Source organism: Etheostoma cragini, unplaced genomic scaffold (genome assembly GCF_013103735.1).
Source record: "Etheostoma cragini isolate CJK2018 unplaced genomic scaffold, CSU_Ecrag_1.0 ScbMSFa_4657, whole genome shotgun sequence".
Classification (NCBI taxonomy): domain Eukaryota; kingdom Metazoa; phylum Chordata; class Actinopteri; order Perciformes; family Percidae; genus Etheostoma; species Etheostoma cragini.
The window spans coordinates 5,052-9,059 of record NW_023269051.1 but is presented as its reverse complement, the minus strand read 5'-3'; positions in this window follow the sequence as shown (position 1 = coordinate 9,059).

The window sequence follows — 4,008 nt, the reverse complement described above, 5'->3', positions numbered from 1 at the left end:
TATAACCGTGTGGATGTAAAGCCCAAAGAGACTGGAGGTTCCAGGTCAATAGAAAATCCCCTGTAGAGGCTAGAAAGAACCGGTAAAGACCTCAATAAACGCAAACACGTCACGATTTAAACGCAACCGGAGGTAATTCAATCGCTCCTATGGTTCAAAAATTATTAAATTATGAATCAGAAGGTGCTTTTTAACTCGTGGGCGAGTGTCTCGAGACCACTGTCTCTTTTTCAGCATTGTGCTGAATGACAGAGGGAGCTGACCATGGTGCTAAAAGACACTTGACACTAAAAGAATGTAGGAATTGTCCATGATGCTGAAACATTTAACAATAAAACAAGGGGGCACTATCCATGGTGTAAAAAACAGAATTTTTCATGGTGCTTAAACACACAGGAAGCTATCCCTGTTGCTAAACAACTTGACACTAAAAGAGGGGGAACTGTCAATAGTGCTAAAACAGGGGGGACTGTCCATGGCGCTAAAACACAAGTGGAGCTGTCCATGGTGCTTAAACAGAGTTAACTGTCCATTGTGCTAAGCAACTTTACATTAATAGACAGCGGGAACTGTCCATGGTGATGAAACAGGGGGAAATGACCATAGTACTAACAGACAAGGGGAACTGTGCATGGTGCTAAAAGACGGGGAGCTGTCCATGGTGATGAAACACAGGGGGAAATGTCTATTGTGCTAAAAGACAAAAGACAGGGTGAACTGTCCATGGTGCTAGGCACTTGTCACTAAAAGAATGTGGGAATTGTCCATGGTGCTAAAACACTTAATAAAATTAGGGGGCACTGTCCAGGGTGTTAAAAAGCAGGGAATTTTCCATGGTGCTGAAACATACAGGAAGCTGTCCCTGTTGCTGAACAACTTGACACTAAAAGAGGGGAAACTTTCAAGTGTTAAAACGGGGGACTGTCCATGGTGATGAAAAACAGGGGGAAATATTCATGGTACTAAAAGACAGGGGGAACTGTCCATGGTGCTAAGGCACTTGAGACTAAAAAAAAAAAATGGGGGACCTGTCCATGGTGTTTGGACACAACAGGAACTGTCCATGGTCCTAAAATATGTGTGTCCATGGTGCTAAAACGGGGAGGACTGTAAATGGTGCTGAAAGACAACAGGCAACTCTTTGAGGTACTTAAACACAGAAAGGACTGTCCATGGTGCTAAAAGACAGGGAAAACTGTACATGGTGCCAAAAACACAGAAGGGACTTTCCATGGTGCTAAAAGACAAGGGGCAACTGTTTATGATGCTTAAACACAGAAGTGACTGTCCATGGTGCTATAAGACAAGGGGCAACTGTTTATAGCACTTAAACAGTGGGGAATGTCTATGGTGCTAAGCCACTTTACATTAAAAGACAGAGGAAACTGTCCATGGTGATGAAACACAGGGGAAATGTGTATGGTACTAAAACACAAGGGGAGCTGTCCACGGTGATGAAACACATGGACAACTGTCCATGGTGCTAAGCCACTTTACATTAAAAGACGGAGATAATCGTCCATGGTGATGAAACACAGGGGAAATGTGCACTAAAACACAAGGGGGAGCTGTCTGCGGTGTTTAGACACAGGAGGAACTGTCCATGGTGCTAAAACACATGGGAAACTGTCCATATTGTCATTGGTGCTAAAATATTTAAAACAAACAGAGAGAACTTTACATGTTGTTAAAACACAGAGGTAACTGTCCATGGGACTGAACACAAGGATAACTATCCATGGTGCTAAAACCGGGGGAACTGTCCATGGTGCTAAAATATTTAAGCTAAAACACAGGGGGAACTGTTGATGGTGCTTTAACACAGCAGGAACTAGCAATGGTGCTAAGATTTTTAAACTAAAACACCGGGAGAACTGTTGATGGTGCTTTAACACAGCGGGAACTAGCAATGGTACTAAGATGTTTGACCCTCATGCTGAACCGACCCATTTTCAGTAAAAAAAATGGGCCATTGGAATAAGCGCTGAAAATGTCAACATTAAAAATATCAAAAAACTTCAAGAAAAGCACCCACGACATTTAAAAAGTGACAAAAATGTTGGAAAAAAGCGTTGAAAGTGTTGAAAAAAAGCATAATGGGGTGTTTCCATGGATGACACGAAGACAACACAAGGGTTAAAATAAAACAGAGGGAGAACTGTCCATGGTGCTAAACCACATGGTGCTAAACCACATGGCACTAAAAGACAGGGGGGACTCTCCAAGGTGATAAAATATAGGGAGAGCTGTCCATGGTGCTTAAATACAAGAGGAACTGTCCAAGGTTTTAAAACATTTTCCACTAAAAATCAGAGGCCTGTCGGGGGGCTGTCAATGGCTCTTAAAACATCCATCTAACTAAAACAAAGGGGGGGCTGTCCATGGTGCTGAAACATTTGACACTAAAACACAAGGGGGTTGTCCATGGTGCTTAAGCAGCCTAGACAGTCAGCCACTCTAAACCATATTCCGCGATTTTAAAACATTCCAGTTACTAAAAACAAAGGGGGGGGGGTGCGCTGTCCTTGGTGCTGAAACAGAGCTTAGACCGTGACCAGGTCAAAAGCAACTACTAAAACATGGGGGGCTGTAAATGGCTCTTAAAACAGCCATCTAACTAAAACACGCGGGGGACTGTCCATGGTGCTGAAACGTTTTTTGGTGACTTTACTTTTACTCCTTACATTTTATCAAGAATATCAGTACTTTCTACTTACATTTTAGAAAATTGGCTAGTTACTTTAGTTTTGTACTAAAGGTCGTCTATCAGATGTGACTGTGAGTGCATGACGCGAGCGTGTACGCACGCCACACAAGGAGAAGAAAGTGAGACAAAAGAAAGACTAGCTTATGCCGGAATGAGCAAAAGCTTTCAGTCTGCAGTAGAAAGAGTGTGTGCAATGTAGAAATGTAACATCCAAAAGATGTGTTAATGTAAAACAATATAATATCTAGGAATGTCCTGTTGGCACACTGAACAGCTACCGGTACCCCTACGAACATCCAACTTCATCCCTTAACCCTAACCAATTTGTGTTACTATGAACACATAAAGGGACAAATACCAACAAAAAGCATAAAATAAGCACGACAGTCAGAACAATAATCATTTCTATAATTACAATTTGGCACATCTAAACTAAATTAAAAAGACCGTCACATGCCGTAGCACCTTACCTAATGAGATCTACCTCATTCACAAATGATTGCACCCACATTGATCAAAGCTGATGAACAGATAGATGATAGTAATGATGACACAGCGGCCATGAGAGAGATGATCAAAGACAGGAAGGCACAGCGGCCACAAACAAAACAGAAGAAAACAAGAGGTATCATGTTTTAGAAGAAAGAGAACTATAGCTTCTAGTAGTAGATGTGTGTTAATGTAACACACAGCAGCCGAGAGAGAGAGAGAGAGATAGAGCACAGGGGAAAATAAATACTTAAAATAATAATGGCACTTACTTTTAGTAGATCTACCTGGAAAAAAAACAGCACCAACATTGATCCAAGCTGATGAACAGATGGAAGCAGAGAGAAGAAAGATGGTGATGAACAGAGAAGATAGATGGTGATGGACAGATAGATGATAGATGGTGATGGACAGAGAGATGATAGATGGTGATGAACAGAGAGATGATAGATGGTGATGGACAGATAGATGATAGATGGTGATGGACAGATAGATGATAGATGGTGGACAGATAGATGATAGATGGTGATGAACAGAGAGATGATAGATGGTGATGAACAGAGAGATGATAGATGGTGATGAACAGATAGATGATAGATGGTGATGGACAGAGAGATGATAGATGGTGATGGACAGAGAGATGATAGATGGTGATGGACAGATAGATGATAGATGGTGATGGACAGAGAGATGATAGATGGTGATGGACAGATAGATGATAGATGGTGATGAACAGAGAGATGATAGATGGTGATGGACAGAGAGATGATAGATGGTGATGACACGGCGGCCATGACAGTAGGGCTGGGCGG